The sequence below is a fragment of the Pollachius pollachius genome, assembly GCF_949987615.1.
Source record: "Pollachius pollachius genome assembly, chromosome: 10".
NCBI lineage: Eukaryota > Metazoa > Chordata > Actinopteri > Gadiformes > Gadidae > Pollachius > Pollachius pollachius.
Window position 1 is genome coordinate 14978877 of NC_136943.1, and position 22811 is coordinate 15001687.

Sequence of the window (22811 nt, forward strand, 5' to 3'; positions counted from 1 at the left end):
TTGGTTGACTCAGTTTGATTGGAGATGCGGGGTGAGATCTGCAGTTTAAGTGAGTGTAATCTCCCCAGCTGCGCAAACAACCAAACTTAATGAGAAGATCTCTGCATTTACACAATCCTAACTGACAAGATTACCACCCAATTAAGCATCACTGGAGGGGGGGGGGGGGGGGGGAGCCTTCCTCAAGAATAAACACAATTTAGTACTCCTGCCACTCAACGCGTAGCGGAAGTCAATAACGCTCTACCTCCAGGTCTTTTGTTTCAACAGATTTTATCTGAATCCACTCAGAACTCCCCTCCCCCCTCCTCTTGTTAGCGAACGGCGTGCTCATTGTTGCTGCAGCAGGGCTGATGTTCTTCTCACGACAACCGCATAATGATGTTTTGCTCAAACACACACTCACACATATAAATGCAGACACACAGCTGTTTTCACCCAGGCAGCTCTTGCTACTTGTGACAACCTCATCTGCCATTAACTCAACGAGTTTATGTGCTATGCTAAGTTGTTGTGTAGCAATAGCCTCATAACTGTGTTTAGTTGTGCAAGTTTATAAGAGATGGGATGAGCCTCATTCCTGTTTCGCTGTTTACATATGGCTCCATTGCTGATAGGTTTGAATTTGGATCTTATCTATAGGTCTGTTATTGATTTGGTCACTCAGTGTATCCAGCAATAGATGGTAGCATAGTCTAGTGGTTAGGGTGTTTGACTCCCAGTCAATGGTTAAGGGATATAACATACACTGCAAGGTGCTTTTGATTATTAGTCTGCTAAATGGAAAATATTAAACACTAATAATTATATAGGGTGGATGGAACATAATAACGTTATCTTTTATTTTATATTCTATATTATCTTTTTCATTTCGAGAATAATTTGATTATTTTACTGGGTTACTATTATTATTTTAACTCACTATAGCAACGGAAGACCATTTTTCATCCAGAAAGCCTGTTTTGAATAATGTTACACTAGGAGGCCTGCAAAGAAAAGCCCTTATCTTCCTGGCCCTCCTCATCTGGGACTATAGATTTTCACTTTATTCCACTTAAACTGCGGCAACCTAAGAGTTTGTAATGGGCTCATTTGGAGCTCTCTGTGAGCCCCTTGTTTTAAAAGTCATTGTTTTTAATACGGCACTCACTGACATTTAACGCTTGGCCCATGCACACTGTGAGGATCTCTGGTAACATAAACCTTTTGAAACTTCAATTGTCTTCTTTTTTTTTTCTGCTTTCGTTCGCCGTTTAAAATGGGCCCAAGGCGTCATTAAACGTAACCCTAAGAGGAGCGATGAAAGAAATTGTCTGTGATTTTTTTCGTGTGTGTTATCATTTCTGGGTGCTGTTTAACAAGACCAGATCCCCTGTCTCCATTCAATCTAATCTGCGTAGAGGGAAATCTCATATTGGCCCACTATTGTACTACCATTGACATGTGACTTGGTCAGACGGTCGTTGTTTAGACCTGTCCATGAGCCTTATTAGTCCTGCTGGGTCTTTCATTCAGTTCGTCTCTCCTGCAGGCTGGCTGTTTATGCCCCGGGCGATGGTAAATCAGTGTCACGTGGTTACCCTTTGGGTTGACATCGGCAAAAACAAGCCAGGTTTTATATGCCAGCCATTTGCAAAAAGGATTCTCTATGTTGCTTCTTGTATTCCCCCAAGTTTCAATTACATTTTGGCCTGTATGACATCTGTTGCTTCCTCTTCTCAAAAGCCCTCTGGAGGTACGGAGCTGTTTTGTTTTTGGTATTTTTGAACTGGATTGGATGAAGATGTCAGGAAGACTTTTTTAGCCTGGCAACATTGATTCTGCCAGTGGAAACGTTTGCCGCCTCAGTGGAGATGTAATCTTCTGCTGCTGCTGCTAGAACTCAGGACTAATTCATTGAAGAAGATCTTGCTGATGTATTCTGTATCTGTGTGTGTGTTTGTGTGTGTGTGTGTGTGTCTGTGTGTTTATCGACTCAGTAGTATACCTTCTTTGTTGAATACTTTTCAGCTGTCTGTATCTATCTCTTCCTTCCCTTTATATTATTAAATATGCTTGCTGTTTTACACAGTTGAGTGTCAATTTTACCCCCCCTGTCTAATTCACTGAAAAACCGTCAATATGGCAGTGACCAGTCGGCTCAGACTTATGTTTTGCAACACCTTGCAGCTGTGGGAGATGCCAAGGATGCAAGGCCAGTATTCCTATACTCTGCCTGTTGAGGCCTGAAGTGAAACCACATTGCATATTCAACCTGGCCCTGTCTGTTCTGTGGCTATGCCTGGGTGTTCTTTCTTAGATAGACAGCCAGCCTGCAGCACCTACCAGCACTGAGCGGGTAAGGGAAGAAAGTGTTTATTCATCCCATAGATATAACAAATAAAGTACATACACTGACTCACCTTGAATTCAACTTCAGCCTTTTGTCAATGCGTCCAATATCTCGTTACAAAGTCTTCAGGCGACAAACGATTGTGTCAAAGGTTGTGTTTTTATCTATCCAAAAGTTCCACCTTGGATGTTTTTTAAATCACCTTGATCCAGTCCCAGACACCACCCCTTCTTACTTTTCATTTGAAACAGAAAGTTATTTGTACTGTGGCTCAAACTGAACATATTATTCCACTTACATATATATATATTCATCAACAGTTATTTTGAAAACACGGCACCCATATTTTGGTTTAATCCATAACCACTGCCTCCTCTGTGCAAAGCCCTGTAAGTAACTTGGCAGTTAATGAACACATGCAGATTTGATTTGTTAGTTGTTGCACAAAGTTGTCATGGAGACATTGGGAATGAAACATATTTGTGGCTTTCTAAATTGATGCCATATATCTTTGGCGCTCGTGTGGTTTTGTCATCTGACCAACGATAAAGACCAAAGTACGACGATGTGACTCAGTTACATGATGAGCAGTTGCGAGACAAATCTCTGGAGTTTGTATTGTCTTTTTTTGATGAAGTAACAGGTTGCCATAGCAACAGAAGTGACATCACAGGGCATTGAACCCTTTCCCCTTGGGGTAATGGTACCCATTATACCCCCCAGTGTTTCCATGTTCAATGGACCACATTGTTAATGTGGTGTACACATACACACATGGATTCATACATGTACATTTTCATAGGACAAGTACAAGCATCAAGCCTTTGTTTCTTACATGAAGACCCAGTCAAAGGTGACAGAGCGATTGAACCTCAATCGTATTCTCTTTCACTCTCTCTCTCCCTGCCTCTCCATCCCTCCCTCCCTCCCTCCCTGATACGCTGTGAATTATATTACTAGACAAAAATGACTTATTTTAGTTAGAACAGGAAGATAACCAATAACGCCATCTCCTCCCACCCCTTCTTCCATAACCATCTGTTGGCGGTTTTCTCTCCCCCCCTCACTCCGCCCCCAAACTACCACCACCACCAGAAGGCTTGGCTTAGTATATAGTGGACTGGTGAGGCTCCGTTGCCACTACCGAGTGGCTTAGCGTAGAGGAAGAGGAGAGGAAGATTGAGTGTGTCTAATTTCCCAGTGGGCCCTGGCAGCCTGGGCCCCTCACAGCAGCGACGCGTGGAAACAACTTCACATTAGAGCTCTCAGGATTAAAAGGGGCCAATCCACCAACACATTCAATAACACTCATTTGATCCACCGGCCCAGATTATGTGTGAGGGTGTGGTGATGAGGACGTGTGATGGACATATGGGAAATATCTTCCATGTGTTTCTCTTTCTTCCTGTCTTTGTCTTTGTCTCTCGTCGCTGTCTCTTCTTCTCCCACACAATTACCATGTGTGTCTGTTTTCTGTATACATTTAATCTCCAAGGCTCACTTAATTACATTTTACCTCTGATATTATCTGATATTATTATTATAGTATACTAACACTGCAGAAACCTAGTTTGTTTTATTGATGCTGTAAAGGCGAGCGTTCATTTCTCTCGACATGCTGTCTCAGAGGTATGACAAGGTTAACAGCCATCATCACTAGTAAAAAGCAAACTATTTGGAAGAGGCGGAGTGGTTCATTTGTCAATATAGTAGTTTGTAATCATTGATTTATACAGCAACAAAAAAAAAGGTTCACTAAGGGGATTTGACAGAAACCAATTAAAGTGCCTTTTTAAATGGAATTAAAAGCAACAGTTCTTACGCAAAATTAAAATAACTGAGCTAGAACACAGAGGTGGGAGCTTGAGACGGAACAGCAACCGATACATCAAACTCATTCCAAAGATAGGTTTACAGGTACGAAAGATAAAAAAAACAAAAACTAACAATAGGAATAAATAACTAAACTCATGGCTGTTGGTTAATATTAGCTCGACCTGTCCGCCTCCACGGCAACATTTTAGCACAGAGAGGCAATCTCTTTAACAACGATCTGTTTTAAAGTTCTTGGTCACTCACCACAACCGTTTCTCGTTGACTTGTTGGACTCCTTGCTTGATGGCTGTGGGATGAGAAGTGAAAGAAAAAAAAAACTGCCTTTGAAATACCGGTCTTTGAAGCCTGTTGAGACAGTCACTGTAAAATAGCGCAATATAAATACATTTGACTGGGCAGGACAATCTCATTGATCAAACACCAGATTTACTTTAAGGGCCCTATCTTGCATCCAGCGCAATTGACTTTCTACACCGACGCATGTATCTTTGCTAGTTTGCACCCGGCGCAAAGCCGATTTTCCCCCGCAGCAAACCTGAGCCACTAAACTTGCGCCCTGAGATGCGCGTTGGCGAAAAGCAGAGGCGTGTTCCGGCGCAATGACACATGGTGCCATCTTAAAGACAGATAAAGCCGTTGCACATTGTTGTAGATGAAAACGCTATTCCATGTGTGAATCAGGCCATATTATTTGGCCATAAACTGAGCCATTTGAAGTTTGAAATTAATGTGGTCATCCATCTGTCTCATCGGAGACTGCAAACGCGCTGTCAAAATATCAACTCGTCAGCTTCAAATGCGCTCATGGCTCTTAAAGGGGATTGGGGATGGCACTCATTGTTTTTTTGCCCGTTACGCCCAAACCACACCTACAGGTATTTAGGCTACTTCAGGGCAACCCTTTTTAGATTTGCGTCGGGCGCAAGAGTCATTTATCCGCCGGTATAATTGCAACAGCGACAGAGACCCGCCCACAAAGCTACTTCCGTTTTGCGCTTCTCACTTGCGTTTCAGATCGTTAAAATAGGGCCCTGAATTCACTACTTATGGCAGATATGGCAGAGATATGAATACTTTCGGGTTTAATAACGGGCTCTCATCTGCCTCTTGTGTAGTGAGACATGTTGTTTTTTTTATGAGCCCAGTTCCTTTGCTTTGAAGTACAGCGTATCAAGGGCAGGTCTGCAGGTAACCTCTCCTCACCTATGGCTGAGCTGAGCTCCTTCCTTGAATAACACCATCAGCCTACATATCTTTACATTCTACATTCTGAAATGTCTTCATTGGCTGCAAGACAAGTCCAGAAACAACCTTCTCGCCAAAAAAAACATCCACCACTGTTGTTACAATGATGAAGGGGTTCGGAGAAATCCCTATTTTAAATGAAAATTTCTGAACGAGAAAAGTAATGAATTGACTAGAACCTCATTTAAGGACGTGAACTCCAAAAATATGTATTATGTAAATTTTGAAAAGTGAGTGATATTCAGCTGGGAGTTGATGTTGCAGAGCTAACTAGTTTCTATAAATGAACATCTGTTATTCGTTTATAAATCCACTTGAGTTAACAAAATATATTTAGAAGTGGCCTCATACGTATTCGTTTCACGTCCAAGGGGCTCAGGAAGTTGAACTGCAAAAGCAGCATTGTACTAAAGTTTTGAAAATATTTCTACATTTTTTGTTTTAAAATGTGTTATTCAAAATAAATAATACTTTTAGTTTTGAAACATGGAACAGGCTGCTGCCCGGCACAGAGAAACTAACAGCAGGTCAAAGACATGTCCTGACTGCTCTCCTCTACGTCGCTCCCAGTTCAACTCCTCCATGCATCATGTTGACCTTGCATTGACATATTACCAATGTAGTCGACGCTAGATGAAAAAAATAAGGGGCATGAAAGTAGAACTCTGCGAGGGAGAGGGAGGGCTTTTTTTCTTTTCCTTGCAGCGTGAATATGGCTTTATCATAATAATGGATAATCCGGCGAGTTTAGTTGACAGAATGTCGCAGTGCACAGTTTCACCTCCACGGCTACCATTTCTGTGTTGGCAGGCCATCCCTATTATAACAAAGCTGTAACCTCAGCAACTGAGCATGTATGTATGGGGGGGGGAGGGGGGCTGTGTGTGTGTGTGTGTGTGTGTGTTTGTACACAATGATATAAATAATACTACAAGGTGCACTGTGACTGACTAAACAACCAGAGCCTTCCAAAGATGTCAGAATCGTTAGTGGAGGTTTCCCGTGACGATAGCGTAATCAAGGTTGACTTACCCGTTAGCCAACACATCTAAATTCATGACTTTAAGTCATATTGAGCAGACTACGCCTTCATCCAAACAGACTTGCAGGCGAGGCTGAGAACCAACACGGCCTACAATCAATATTGCTGGAGCATGTTGCCTGGAATGCAACTAGGGCCGATGGGTTAAAGGAATGTGCATCGCCAAAAAGTAGGTGATGTTGTTTAAAACATGTTTTATGTTTTATAAAACACAGGCGCAACACCAAAGAAGTGCAGAAAGATATGATGTCAGTTGATATGTGTCTGGGAGAGGTGGGTCTTTAGACTTTTTTTTAAGACGGGTAAGGACTCTACAGACTGTAGCAAGCTGGGGCGCATGTCCCATCACCCAGGAACCGCACAGGTAAAGCTTCTAGACTGCGGAAGCCAACGACACTGGGCATGGAACTTGGTTGCTATGGCTGTCAGTGAAATTAAGGACTTTTTCTGTTTTCAGAGGATGCATGAGGGAAAGTTGCAAAGAAGCTGACAAGGGATCAAGATAATACAGAAACTGTACTATAGACATATGGCATTATAATGTACAATCTCCCTCTCTCTCTTGAAATAGATATCTATATATCTATATCTATATCTATAGATACATATCGATGTAAAGCTATATATTTTTCTTATTCAGGGGATGGAGACATAGGTCTTTTCATCACTCCTGGGGGTCCCCTGGGGCGGACGCAACAGCCATCGATCTGCCGGACCACGAGGAACACAAAGGGGCTCAGAAAGCCATGGAGACTCCTGCCTGTCAATTACCCATATGTCCATACTACATCCTCCCTGTCCTCCTTCCCTCTTCCTCACGTTTATGAGACTACAAATACTCCTCCTAGTTGCTGCAGTGCAGGAGACACATGACGCGCACCAGTTCTACGGGACCAGAGAACCCGGTGTGGACGTTCTTTTGCGGACGACGACGATGATGATGTTGCTGGTGTCGTTAATCCATCCTTTTATTCCTCCTTTCAAAGTGATTGCACAGGGCCGTAGAAATAAAAAAATAACGGATGTTTCATAACTGAGATAATTCCCTTTTGAGCTTTTTTTGTATTTCTGCCTCTCTCTACCCCCATGGGAGTCTTACACCCCCGCCTTCTCTCCTCAACACCTCCCCCTCCTCCACCCCTCTGACACTGGCTGGCCCTCCACGGTGGGCACTTGGCCCTGCTGAGTGGGTGGGTGGTGTATTTCAGCGGGGGATATCACATGCTAGCAAATGAGCCCCCCGCTGGGGAGATGGGGAGGGGGGGAGCTCGCTGGAGCCCCCTCCCGTCCCCCCACTCCAATTAGCCCCGGACCCCAAACCCAGAGAAGTGGAGCGAGCCAATGCTGCTGGGAAGCCAGCAGCATTGGCTCGTTTGGGGGGGGGGGGGGGGGGGGGGGAGAAAGAAAGAAAGAAAAGAGGAGAGACAGGGAAGGAAAGGAGAGAGAGAAGGAATGATACAACCTACCCATGTGTCTAGGCTTGTGTGGGGAATAATAAATAGATACACTGTAAAGCTGGTAATTTATTGGAGAAAGAGAGGGAGACAGGAAGTAAGGGAGAGAGAGAGAGACAAAGATGGTGACTGGGATGAAGGGAGAAGCAGGAATGGCTAGAAGTGCAGAGTGGGGGCAGATTGGAGATGCTGAGAGCAACATGGTTAAGAGGACCATTGTGTGGGATCCCCCTGGAGGGAATGACTTTTATTTTTTTCGACAAATGGCTTACCAGGCATGCTGTACGAACTAGGAGCTGGGGAACATTGCCCTACCCTCCTTCTTCTCCTCCTATTTACCTTCCTCGCCCTCCTCTTCTAGCTCCTCCTTTCTGTCTATTATTTTCTCCTCTTTCTCCCCCTCTTCTTTCACATTATTTCTCCTCCTCTTCTTTCCCCTCTTCCTCTGCTTTCATCTCCCCTTCCTCTTTCTGCTTTCCTCATACTTCCCCTCCTTGTTTCTTCAAGCGGCTGAGGCAGCTGCCTCCTTGTGTGGTGTGCTGCAGTGTGCGAGTCTCCCACGCGGCCAAGTCAGGGAACTTGGCCTCCGTGCACCATCCAGGCTGTTCCTCTCCCTGCAAATCAGAGAGTTAAGAGTGCGGTCAGGACGGGATCTTCGAGACGGGATGAAGCAGGGTAAGTGTTTAGCGGGGCAGCCACCCCCCCACCCACCCATGCTGTTGATGAGCAGGACAATAAATGAACAGAATTAAGAACATTGGAGGGGGGGAAAGGGAGGGAGGATGGGAGGAATGGAGGGCGAAGAGGGGGGAAGATAATCCACGGTTGCAGGATGGGAGTTGAAACAGCCGGGTTGGGGAGATACTGCAGGTTCAGACCCCTCTCTCCTCAGCGGAGCCCGGTAAACAAACCGTCGCTCCGTTTGATTTATGTGGCGCTTTGCCTTTGGCCATTACCGCTGCCGCTGGGTAACCCATGAGGAGGCGGCGTTGTCAAGGAAATCGTAAACTGTACTCAGTGTGACGCGGCCTTACTCCTGTACCGGCGGCCCCCTGGTTCGTATCATCACCCGTCAGATCTGTTCATCCGTACGTTTGACAGATGCGTGGTCACGTTAAAGTAGGGGTTGTGCCATGTGCGTGTTAGCCTGGCCATGAAGGTTGCAGATATAGGAGGTCTTGCGTTTTGTTTTGGTCTTCCTATTAGTGGAGTAGTGGCTGCGTGATTAATCATCGCACAGTCGCGACGTTGGCATGTAATTTATGACTTTAATTTTATGGACTTTATCACTTTTGAACTGGAATGAAAAGTTTGGCGTGGGTAGCGCTTTGTTTGCTTATTTTCATTCTGGCACTCTTGGGATTTTTTTAATTTCTTATTGTGGAGGGTGAACTGAAAGGTTCTTGTTTTGGGATCACCTAGCGAGTACAAGCACAACAAAAAGCAAATCACAAAAACATCACCAAACACCTCAAAGCTGGAGATTAACATACAAATCTCAAGGTAACAGATTTCCTTTTCATCGAGGTGACATTGTATTGACCTGGCACAATCTTTTAACCCTTTAAAAAAACACATAAATTCACAAGGACATTCTCTAAAAAAAGTTAAGATGTGTTGGCCGGGCGAGAAGCCGCAGGGACAGAGTCCACCCAGCCATCATTCATCACTTTTAGATCTGTATTGATCAGCGACGATGTGCGGCGACAGATTTACGCTTGGCTTTTTTTTTCTTTACGACGCGACGGACGCAGGTGACCGCTCTGTGGACTAAAAGCTCTGTCTGGTCCCATCAGCCCCCACATCCCACCATGATGGCGGGTGAGATCAGCTGACACATCCATCATACCACTACATCCTGAGAGGAGGAGGGCGGGTCGGTCGACATGACCTCTAACTGGCTGTACTAAGAACATGTCTCTGTCTCCTGCTCTCACTCTTGCTCTCACCCTCACCCTCGCTCGCTCTCTCTCATATTTGCTAATTGCCGTCCCCAGCCTCCGGAGGGCGGTTCACTGCTAGTCTCGGACTAATTGACTGGCTGTTTGGGGTTAGCAGAGTGCGTATACACATAAATATGTCATGCTTAAGCACCTTGATAACTCATACATGCTCCCGGGCCGAGATTAGACATCTGGGCATTTTATGGATTGCAAAATGGACACCAAATTGTTCTTTAATATAATACTGGATTTATGAGCCCTACCTACTGCTGTTATCAATGAACGATTTGGCCTGCCGGTTGACATGCTGCTGGGGGACCAGGCTGCCCGCTAGCCATTCATCTCCTCTCACACCCCACACACATCCAATGAATCCTGTTGTGTGGCTTCCTGTAGCAAAGCAGACAGGGTTCTACTGTGGGTTGGAAAGGGAGAGAGAGATGAAGCTCCATGATTCAGTATACCCAAGATCTGTCATGGAGTACACCAAATATATATATAAAAAGAAACCTTTATAAACAGTGGCAGAGCTGTGACAACATGTCAAACGTCAGCCCCCTAGCTAGTTAGTTGTCAGTCTGTTCTTGCAGGAACATAAAACAAAGCCAAATCACGTGTGAAAGCTTCTGCCAAACGTCAGGTTTTTGATTTCCTCAAAGATTGAGATATTTGACACAAGGCAGTGCTGTTATCGTGGTGTTGTGTTTCTTTCTTTGTATTTTCAAGGTGAATTACCTGTTGCTGTGACATATTTTTATGCCAACGCATTCTTTGTTTTCAATAGGAACGATGTTGAAATTAGCTACGAGCCATTGAGCCATTGATAATTTTTTAACAGTTGACTTAAAATGATTGTGTAAAAAAATGGCTTTAGCCTTGTAGCCAGTTTTACTGGGGGGGGGGGAAGGAAACAACATTCCTAGATCTATATCACAGGCTATTAAAGCGGAATTGCATTGTTCACAGTTCTTGTGTGTTTTTAACATCAGAGTCCCGCTGTGTTTGTCCTCCGGTCTGGGGTCCACAGCAGGGAACACACATTGGAAACACTCTGCCCCTGGATGAATGTTCGTCTTCACGCCACAGAGCCCAAATGGAAGCCTCCGTCCGGGCTGCGTTGCAATTCTGTCAAAACAGCCCCATATACGGTGGTACAATTCCGCTTTGTTCCTATACATATCGACATCTAAAAAGATCACTTTAGTTTTTGTAATATATTTTCATATTCTTTATGTACTTAATTTAATCATTAAATTACAATATGTCATCAGAGATTAAGGATTAAAATAACACTTCACACACCTATTTCACCTTTGATCAAACAAGTTGATCAAAGGTGGCAAACAAACTGTCTAACCTGTGACATATACATTTGCGATGTCCCTATACTTGATTCTATACTTCTATTCTGTCTAGTATCGTAACATCGCAAATTAATATATTGCAGTGAATAAAAAAACATGTTAAGTCCAAATACTGGATTCGCCACCAACAACGCTACACCCAGTATGTTGTACTTTGAGATTCTCTTCCGGGTAAGAACGTTTGTTTTTGATTTGGTCTGTGTGTTATGATTCACTATTCTCAGAGTACCTATTTGGCACATGAACAGAGCGGCTGCAACCACGGAAGGAGGAAAACAAACTGGGCGACTGAGATTGTAGGCCTACTATATCCTACGAAACCTAAAAAGCCTTGTCTTCTTTCAAAATAAACTCATGACCATCTTTGAGTTTCTTTTGATTTACCCCAATTTAATTGGGGTATTGGGATATTTCTGGGTATTTCTGTCCTTCTAATTCACGTATGGTTAATTACCCCAAACCTCTAAGTAATTTCCTGGAAAAATTGATTCAAAACACGATGCCTTTCAGTTCCGGCATGCAAGATTCGGACATCAAAATGACACCCTTTCGCTTCCAAATTCCAACTGTTTGTGGTGCATTTGTAAATGGCAAATGTATGCTGTAGGGGGACGTGCGACGTCTGGCCTGCAGGGGGAGTATGGACAGGTTGGGAGCGCACGGGATTGGCGGGGGGGGGGGATTGAACCTGGTGATGAGCAGGTGTCTGCACTCGGGTCAATCAGGGAGGCTGTACTTATGTGCCTGTTTTCTGTTATAGTGAAGCGGAGACCCAGGAGCGAACGGACCAGGGAGGTCCGGAGCGAGCGTGACGCTGACCTAGATCCACCGCGAGACGGCTAAATGGACCCTTTTGTTACATTTTGATATTTCTGTTCAGTTTACAACGCAAATAAACCGGTCTCCTGCGGAGAGAACGACAACCCCGCCTGCTCTCATTCCTCGAACTTGCTACATATACATATAAGGAAAAAGGGGGGTTGGGTTAACCATTTTTGCTCACTTTCGAAACCGTTAAAAATATAGCCTTACAATATATCAATGAAAGTATTGCTTAAAAGTTGTGCAACCCGACACTATTTGGGTGAAGACAATACACAATGTCTAGAAAAGACATGGTGGTCTCGCTAATATCACAATAAGTTCACTGAACGGCATGCGAAGTTTCAGCCTCTCTTAAACCCCAATGGCTACGTTTAAGCCTGGCCTGTTTCATTCAATTCTCAAGGCAGATATATTTGAAGCTAAAAAGCCACATCCAACCCAGAAACCAAACCGTCCAAATCCTGTTCTCCGCTGTCCTGCTCGCCAATCCATCCTCTTTCAATCCTGGGCTGATCTGAGCCGTGTGCCTCTTGACCTGCTGGGTAGCTATGTAGAGGGCTGGGGAGGTGACCAGCATATGGAGGATGGGAAGCGGTGTCACTACTATTTGGCTTTTGAGCAGAGACTTTTTTCCAAAGTGGCTTCAATTGAATTTTAGATTGAGGTAATTTGAAAGTCCAGCATCCTAACCACTCTACCATCCTTCCCAGTTGCATTAAAATACAGAGCTTTTTTTGCTTTTTCCAGCTGTACAGGAAGTCACGTTGATTTGGTTTGGATGTGATTTGCTCAAGGATGCTTCCAGGTATACACTCAAGTCACTGATGTTTGAACCTAGAACATCCCCTACTATCACAGCTCCTGACCCCCTTTTGTTCATCATGTGACCCGCTCTGGGCTCAAGACATCCTGTTTCTCCTTAGTGCTGAGACACCGGCCGTCTGTATCAACCAGCGTGCCCCTACTGGTCATCACTCCTACTGGACAGAGGTGGCCCTGTGCGAGCCGACACGCGCACGCACACACACACGCACACACGCACTCAAAAGTCGATGTTTCATCTGCTGATAAGAATGGGAAGAGTGGAGCGATAGCTGTTGGTTGCTATGACAGCGGTACAATGGGGTGGTTTTAAAGAAGCAGGAGAATGATAAAGGATGTTTTCGTGGCGGGGGAGATTCAGGTACAGTCTGATTGTACAGAGAGACGTTGTGGATAAAGCTGGAGCCAGACACTGGCTGCTTGGTGTTGCAGTGGAAGGGGCAGAGGGTGTGTCCTCACAAGACTTCACCTCAGCGTCGTCACGAACCACTGAGCGAGGTTTCTCTTCAGCACAGCTGCCGTTTTCATAAATGCTTATTCAGAGTTGTTGCGGCGTGCGTTTCCTGCGGCTTACTAAAACAATGGTTACGGCTCGTGCCCTGTTTCATATGCGCCTGCTTATTGTGTTTTGTTGCTAAAAGCTTTTACATTATTTATATAGGTGTAACCATCCTCTCTCCCCCGTCTCTCTCTCTCTCTCTCTCTCTCTCTCTCTCTCTCTCTCTCTCTTCCTCGCTCTTCCCTTTCCCTCTGCGTTTGGCGGTGTTCTTTGTGCTCGAGGCATTAATAATTGAAAGTGTGCTTTGTGCTTATGCACATTGATGCGTTGTGTCATGAGGTGGGGGTGTGTGTGTGTGAGGGGAGAGAGGGGGGGTGATGGGGGGCTAGTGAGAAGAGCGGGGTGCTCTAGAAACGAAGCCTGAGGCACTCAAATGAAAGCTACAAAAAAAATAAAGCTGTGATATCGTTTGTAGTTTCAGGAAGAGGAAAAAGGGGGGTTCTAGTGTTGTTTGGTGTCATTAAGAGTTTGTGTTGAATTCATCTCCCAAGGACATTCAAACCTGTGTTCGTATAATTTTCACAATACCATACCATAACCAACCAATTTCCTGTTTCACAATGTTTGTAACCCTTCCATTTGATTACATCTGATACAAGTACCGTATAACAATGCAGTAGTTGTGGTTGTTTACACGTACCGTTTCTGCAGTACTTTAGCTGTATGACTTTATTTAACTCTGTTCCTTATCCTTCGTGGCTGTCATTTCGTCAGAGGGCATCTTAATTCTCCCTTAGGGATTAACATCATTTTGTCTTTGTCTCTTGTGTAGCCTGCAGACGAGTGTAAGATATTGCTGTGAGAAGGTGAAGTGCAATATTCTAGGCTACCTCTGTTACTTTATGTTGTGTTTTATTGACCGTATGAGCTTAGAGTAACAGTTTCATCAACACAGTAAGAACACAGAAGATGGTTCTCCTGGGACTGTATTGTGTGTGTGTGTGTGTGTGTGTGTCATTTTCATCTTCAAACTAATCAAAATACTAACACCAATTCAAATCTGAATACTAATCTGTATCCTAATAAGAATCAGAATTCCATAATTAGCCATTGATTGTCTTCGATCGTCCCGAGCATCACGATTCTTTTGTCTTTGTTTTGCTAATCGATCAAAAGTTAATAGAAGAAAATTGGTTTTCCCAATGACTGATGATGATCACTAAAAGCTCCAACCAAGTGAGGACATAAAGGCTCCAGCTCTGACACACAGAGCCTGATGGAGGTGAGAGAAGGATGGTGTGTAGTTCTGTACGCGTGGGCAAGTGCTCATTAATTGCTACGGTGTTATTTGTTATGCAAAGTACGTTGTGACAGCACTTTGGAAAGACGGCACGCTGCATGTGATGGAAAATATGCTTGCACAAAGAACACATTATTCACACTCGCATGCACGTCATGAACATCAGCGCGAGGACCCTGACCCAGACACAATTAGCGTCTCTGATGAGATGGCGTGTCCGGTGCGTATACCAAGTGCCATCCGTTCACAATGAAGTCAATGCCCCGGCTTTGGTGGATAGAATCAGTGAAATATAGTTGAAAGCTGTGTAGCGAACACATATTTGAAGTTCATTTGGAGGATGTTATCTGTTACCATTGGGGGCTGTTTGAGACTAAAGCTCTTGTCTTTCTAACCTGGCATGAATTTTCCCAACGTTTTTGAAAGAGAAATCTGTGATTTAGTACCACTTGCAGCCACAAACTTTATCAAACCAAACCATAATATTCACTTATGTTTGACTCCCAAACGAAAGGAACTGGGTTTAATTCGATGTCCACTGCCTGCCTGCAGGCATCATTGAGCAATAGGCTTTACCCTGGCCTGCTCATTAATTGCAGAAATCTTAATCTCACTGTAAATCGTTTTGGATAAAACAATCAACCACAACTGTTCAACAACTGAATAGTAAATATGAATAGAGATGTAAATATGTCTGTGTTTCAAATTTGATGTTGTTGCTACCTCAAATCCCCTTTCACACATAGAGAGAAACGATTGAGTAAAGAAAACTAAGTTCTGCTCACTGTATATTTCCATCAGTTCTGAGAAGTAGTGTGTCTTTCTCTGTGTGCGCACGCATTGTCGGTTTGCTTTTGAACTTGCCAGATGTTGTGGGCGCCCTCAACATTCCCTCCAAGTGTCCTGTTCCTGATGACAATATCACACCTCTCTCTCACACACTCATACAGACTTCTCTCACACTCCTTCTACACACAAGCACGCATTAGACACTGTCTAACACCTATCACTTCAACACATCTCTCCATACTCCTCACATTCTTCACTCTCTCTCTTCCTCCTAACCATCACCATCCACCCCCCTCCCCCAGGTGTAAAGGGTAATGGCGACAGACATGCCTGAAGTGTTTACGCCGTCGGTTGTAGAAAAAGCCCTCACGTCTCTCTCCAGTGCCCTGATCCTGAATCAGTATTCCTTCTGATTCCCTCTGCTCTAAAACCATTTTACTGCTGCGATTTGAATCCAATCTCATCCAACCGACACAGTGTTAGGCCTGAGTCGGCCATGTTGGAGAATATATGGAGACTGGTTGTTGTGATGTGTAGATACTAATCTTGCCAAATAACCAAAAGACCCAGCCTCCATTTTGGCTACGTTATCACATAAATGACAGAGAATCCGGTCAACCCCTGGATGCTCCATCTCGACCTGTGGTTGAAAATCTTGGAAGTCACTTTGGATAGAAGTTGCTGTTAAATTACTAAACAGTAGATGGGACATCAATCTGCTGTTACATAACCACCGAGGTGAAATGGGGTTCCAGGGTTGATGTTCCAATTCAAAGAGTTGATACATTTTGGGTTTTCTATGGGTCCTACCGTGATAGCTCTTGAGGATGGATAGGATGGAAAGATGAGATCCATAATCTCAAATCGCAGGCGCACTTTAACTGGCTGGTCCTGTCGCGATTTCTGTAGGAATTACCTGTGAAAATCTCAATGTCTGTCGTCTTGACATGTGTGAACACGCAGACCCCACCTCTTCGCCATGATCACCGGTGGGACACCAGACCCCAGTCTGAAGTATCCTTCTCCTGCAGTAGACCACAGTGGCCAACAGAGGGCAGTCCTACCCCAGTATGGTCAGGAAGTTTGAGTGTGTGTGTGTGTGTGTGTCTGTGTGTGCAACTAGCACTTGTCTCAACCGAGAGTGACTGTGTTGAAAAACAGCCACTCCCTTCAAAACATATTCACACGCCTGTATGGATGGTGTTTGTGAACGTGTTTAATCAGTTGCATTCAGTTTACCATTCTTGGGTGTCCTCACGCACACATGTGAACCACACACACACACACACACACACACACACACACACACACACACACACACACACACACACATGCAAGCACACACAGGCCCTTTGAGATATTCTCACACTTCTCCTCCCAAGTGTCTTCTATTTTACGACCACCCACCAACCACCACCACCTCGATATAAGTGCTGAGGCATACAATATGCAGACCAGTAGCTGGGAACATGATACCACTAAAAGAGTCTGATCCAGAGGAAGGGGGAGAAGGGAGGAAAAGGATGAGGATGTCGAGAAAGAGGAGGAAGAGTCGGCTGGGATGGAATGAAGAGGAGGGTTGGAGGGGAGAAGGCCAACTACGATCTGATCAGCAGGAGAAAGAGGGACGAAGAGGAGGGAGGAATGAGGGAGAAGGTAGAGGAAGAGGAGGATACGAAGAGAAGAGGGGGAGGAAGAGGAGAGGGAGAAGGGTGAAAGGGGAGGTGGACGAAGAAGAGCAGGGAGGATGGTGGAGAGCTGAGGAGCAGCAGCAGGAGGAGGAAAAGGAGAAGGAGCACTTAAAGAAGGTTCCTTTGGGAGGACCAGCGGAGCAGCATGTAGAGCAGGCCCACACCCTTGCCTTCAGGCGGAGCAGCCGACCCTGAAGAAGCAAGGCAACCTGGAACAGCCAGTGAAGATGAAGATGGATCTAGCAAACGGACATCCTAATGGACCCTCTGATGCGTTCGACGTCCCCCGACTCATCATCACCACCACCCCCACTACCATCATCATCATCCTCTCTCAGTACCCTCCGTCGGTCTGTAGGTCGAGGTCCCCGCGGGCTAAAGCGTCATGCTACAGCCGTGCACGGTGGCTGAAAGCCGAGCTGCTCGTTTATCTTTTACTAGGTACAAATCCATATGCACGCAAACATTGTTTATCCAGATCTGTAATGCTCCTAGCTATACACAATAATTCTATCGGGCCGCCACACTTTAAGTTAATCTATTTCTTTTTATTTTTGCTCTCTCGTGGCCCGTTTTGTGGCCTCGTTTCTTCTAACAGATATAAACTTGGCAGGTTACTTGAGGACATGAGCAGAAGCTCTGTCTAAAACTTGAAGAATTTAGACACAGTTTAAACGTCTGCCGCTTTGTAAAGACACCCCTGGGATCAGGGTTTAGGGGCAAGGGAGGGTTGGGGGGCTCATAAATGACATCATGGGTAGTCATTTGAAAGATAAGAAGAAGTGTTGTCATGGTGACTGTGCGGACCCCGTTAATTGGGAAAGGAGTCACAAATAGCTTGGCACACGCAGCAGTGGCAAGCAGTAGATTCTGGTTAACGCCCACATGTTTTCTTTTGGAAAGTTGGCACAGAGAAAGAAAAAGGGGAAAAATGTGCAGTTTGAAGCCATAACAGCTCTGCTGACCTTTACGGCCTCTTCAACACATTTACAAACCAACTCAAAAGAAATAACGAAACCTAACCATTTCCAGACACTGAACTCGGCATCATCGCTTAAGGGAAAGAGTGATAAATAGCACTGCAAAAACAGTTGATAGAGTAATATATATAAATCTAATGTATAATTCATCCCCATTACTTTAATGTGATGTACGACTAATATGATGTATTGTATGTCTTCATATGTTAGTCTTCCGAGCATAAACAGCAGGAGGCTGTCGATAACTGAAGAACGAGTAGACCAAATCACGACTTTCTGGAGTCAATTTCCGAAAAAGATAAAAAGGTTTTGTGAAACAAAAACTTAACTGTCTCTCTTGCTTTGCTCATGTAGGAATCACAGAGCGACGGTAAACATTGAGATTAGGTTTTTCATGTATCCATCTGTAACAACATGTCATTCATACAATCCCGTTTCCCCGGTGAGCCCAGTAGGAATCGAATCCCCAACCATTGCAGTGTTAGCGCCACACATTTCAGCTAGACAGGTCCCTGTTGAAGACAAGTTAAAACCTTGTTGATATGGTAAATAAACTTTTCTTTCAGGACTTGTAGGTGTGAGTTAGAACAGCATACAGAAAGGCCATGAATGGGGAAATGGAGAAAAGGAAAGGATGGAGGTGTGTCTTAGTTTCCACCGCCATCACCTCTGCTTGCATCTTTGCATGACAGAGGTGAGTGTCCGTAGGGAGATGATCCTCCGTCACTAATTATGATCCATGCTTTGCTGTTAAATCTAAAGGAGTTATTTCCAAGGAAACACACCTACCACAGAATTAATAAAAATAATCTGGATGCCTCATAACCTTTGAAACCAAACATGCAGCATGCTTGTTCTAAAAAATACTTTCTCTGAAGCCTTTTGTTTTCTGTGTTTAACGTGTGAAATCATAAAAAAAAAATGTTTGCTTTCATAAGTATTAATCTTCCTTTGCCCCTACTTCTGTGCCTTGGATGCGATAGATGAGCTTGTGATGGTTTTGATTCAGAATGAAGTCCGTTTATCTCCCATTGTGAATGTGACATTTATCTTCCATTACGCCTTTTCACTGGTTTCTAACAAGCCTAAAATAGCCTCAGCCTTTCCTTCTCCTCAAGGAACAAAACAGAGAAAAACAGACAGCGAGAGAAAGATGGTTTGTTGATCTTTTAATGAACATGATCATAAACCACGAAATAAAAGTGTCACAAACTGCAAAATAAAAGCCTCACACATCGACACATAGACTATCAATCACTTGATCTATCATCTTACTATCAACATACACGCCCCTACTCCCTGTTCCTTAATACCAACACCTTTGCTCAACTACCACTGGGGTAATGACACATTTAGGCCAAAAACAATGCTTGGGTGGGCATCAATCCAAGCATTGTTGATGATGTTTCCTCTTTTATAATGGATGAATCATCGATCATGTATTATAGGGATACACTAAACATTAGTGATGGGTCTTTTGCTACCGAATCAGTTTGAATGAACAAATCTTTAACAAGAACGAACCGACCTGATTCTTCTCTCTTGTTCGTCTCATTCGTCTCGTTCGTTCTAAGTTTCAACTTCTCCCAGACCTACTAGTAGCTGAGTCGCTGACTCGCTGTTCGTTCACCCGCTGTTCGTTCACTGACTTTGAGTGGTGAAGAGGGAAGAGGCTTAGTGAGCGAGTGTACGATAATACGATTAAATATCAGTTAAATGGTAAAGGCATGCTGTCTTTGTATTTTCTGTGTCATGCCAGATTACTAAAATATTTGAATGTCTCGTCAATCTGTCTCTATCCTTCATGGTTCGTTCTCAAGCATCTGACCCGGGACCCTCACCATGGTGGATCTTGCTCGATTCTTGAGTGGGGGTGGCCATCTTCACAATAGTGTTAAGTTACTGATAACCCAAGAAAAATCGAATATGCCCAGAATAAACACAACTGTACATAATTTACTTTTAAACTCAATCATTGCTTAATCAAGTCTATTATCTTGCTGATATGTTAAGCATCCAATAATCAACTACAACCCCCCCCCCCCATCCCGGTGCATTTGGTTAAAGTTGTAATGTTGTGTTGATTGATGACCGACTTGCACGATCGTTTCAGAATGAGAACGAGGGAGGGGCTGAGTCTGACTGAATCAGCTGAGAACCGTGCATTCCATGATTTGATTCACCGCTACCGGAAACTCGACTGAACGAACAAACAAACGATTATGAACGATTCTTCTTGGCGAACTCACCGACGCGAACTGAATCAAGGAAAATAATCATAAAATCCATCACTACTATACATGTACTTAAACATAAACATGCATCTACATAATGTCATATTGCATAATGGTGCAGTAAAAATCTCCTGAGAATAAAAACAAAGGCAGCGACACTCTTGGCCCACCTAGTGCCCAAAACCATACTGTATTTGCTGAGTTGGAATTAATATAATTCACCTCTGTACTGCGGAAATATGTGCTATGCTGTGACACTCTGACTTTTTCTTCTTTCTTTTAAAAGACAGAGTAGAGAAGGGGATTTTAAGTCAATATGATTTACCACATGCGTTGTTGCAGGAGAAACAACCAAGCTGCCCCTTAATTCCGTACGAGATGTAAATCCATACTCATTAGTACACTGATTTTAGCTGTGTACACCAATGTGGCTAGTTATCTTGAAGTACTTCAGAATAGTTTTTTGGCCCTAATATGTATTCTGGCAAAAATGTCCAACTCCTGTTCTTTGTTGCCCCACTTAACTCCTCTTCCACCTCTGTCTGACTCCTCTTCTTCCTTTGTGCTAGACTCCTCCTCTTTCTGTTCCCCTTGACTTCTCCCCTCCATGCTCCTTCGGACTCCTCCTCTTCCTGTTCCTTCTGACTCACCGGTAATTGCCCATCGGTGTTTCCAGTTTCTTTTCTCAACCTGATCCTCTCTTCATCTCCTCCACCTCCACAACACCTGCTCCCTTCTTCTTTTCTCTTTTTATATATTCCCTCACTGCTCTTCCTTCCAGCTGTGTTTAAATGGCTCTCAGAAGACTACTGTACTCATTCCTCTCCATGTCTCACAACATCCTCAGCCTTCTCTCTCTCGCCCCAGGTTTATCTCCTCCTCCTCTTCCTCCACCTTCACCTCCTCCTACTTCTCCTTGTCGGTTGTGAATGGGGGAAGGCAAACCGCCAGCAGCTGATTTCAAACCTCAAAACAACCCATGCTTGCGTCCCCAATGGGCCTCATGAACTCAACTTGAGGTATACAGGCTTCATGTTGAACACAGGAGAAATATCCAACTGCACTCCACCAAAAAGTCCATCTATACCTAAAAACTGTAAGTCCAGTTTGTATTTCAATTCAAATCATTTCCCGCTCTGATAAAGGGCACAGTTTCCTCTGCACCACCATAATAATGACCAAAGACAAAAACATTAAAAAAAATGTACATTACAGTTTTGACGTTCATGCAAACAACTGGCAACAATGTCTGGCATCTCCAAGCTCCCAACTTGAAAATGTCTTTGTATCACTCTTCCTCAATTTCCTGGGAAATACAAATTTCTTTTAATATATTACATCCAAACGTATATAATACCCTTGCCCAACCTAGCATTTCTAATATCACAATAACAAAAGTATTCAATTTGAAAACATAATAGAACGCTGTGAAATTACACGTTAGTGGTCTATACAGATTGTTATTTCACAGATCACTGTCGAATTATGTGCTGTACCATTTCAAAGGGTTTTCAGAATGGTTAAATAGTGCAGGGACATTAGCATTAAGCAAACATGGAATATATTTATAACAAACATCTGTCCTTCTGGATCAGAGAAACTCCTTAGCACTTAGTTTATGTTGAAGCAAACAATAATTGATGGCTATAATCAAACAAATGTATTAAATGTTGTTCATTTGCATAGACAAACAATTCACAGGCCTCTGTTTTTGCCAAATAGGGAAAAGAAACCTTCTTTCTGGGAACTGCAAATGAAAGCCATTACCGTATTGAAACATACAGTGGCGTGCTAAAATGAACCGCAATTGTGGGTTTATAATGTGCATATTTGGAAAAAAAAAAAAAAAAAAAAATTTATTTGGTCATAATCTTTTCACAAGAAGAAAAGAGACCAGAAAGAGTAGTTGATAAAAAATGAATGCAAAGTGCTGTTTGGACGGAGGAATGTGCCTTCAAATAACTTTTCTTTCTGGACTAAAGTCCTGAGATCTAACCGATGACCTGTTTCCCCCTCCGTCGTGTTGCAGCAATGCCTTTGCTCACGCTCTGTAATATATCTCTATCTCTCTGTCTCTCTTTCCCTCCTCTCCTCTCAGAGTCGAGCCAGTGCTCTGCAGCACTTACTGTGCACTCCATCAAAAGATCCACCGGCCGCAGAGAAACCGTAATTCTCCCTCTACTTTAATGCTTTGTTGTTCTACCACTCCAAAAAAAACAGCTCTGGCCTTTCTGCCATGTGGTGGATTTGCATCACCGTCATCATCGTCTTCATCATCATTATCATTGTTGTCTACAGTGTTCTGAAACCCCACAAAGTGCCCTAGGTGAGCAAAGGCGATGTTTACATTTTGGTTTTCAGAGTTTGACTGTGTGTAATGGACTGCTCGGTTTGATGCGCTAAGGAGAAAGGGTAGAGGGTGGGGTTGTGTGCATTACATTTATATGAAATGAAT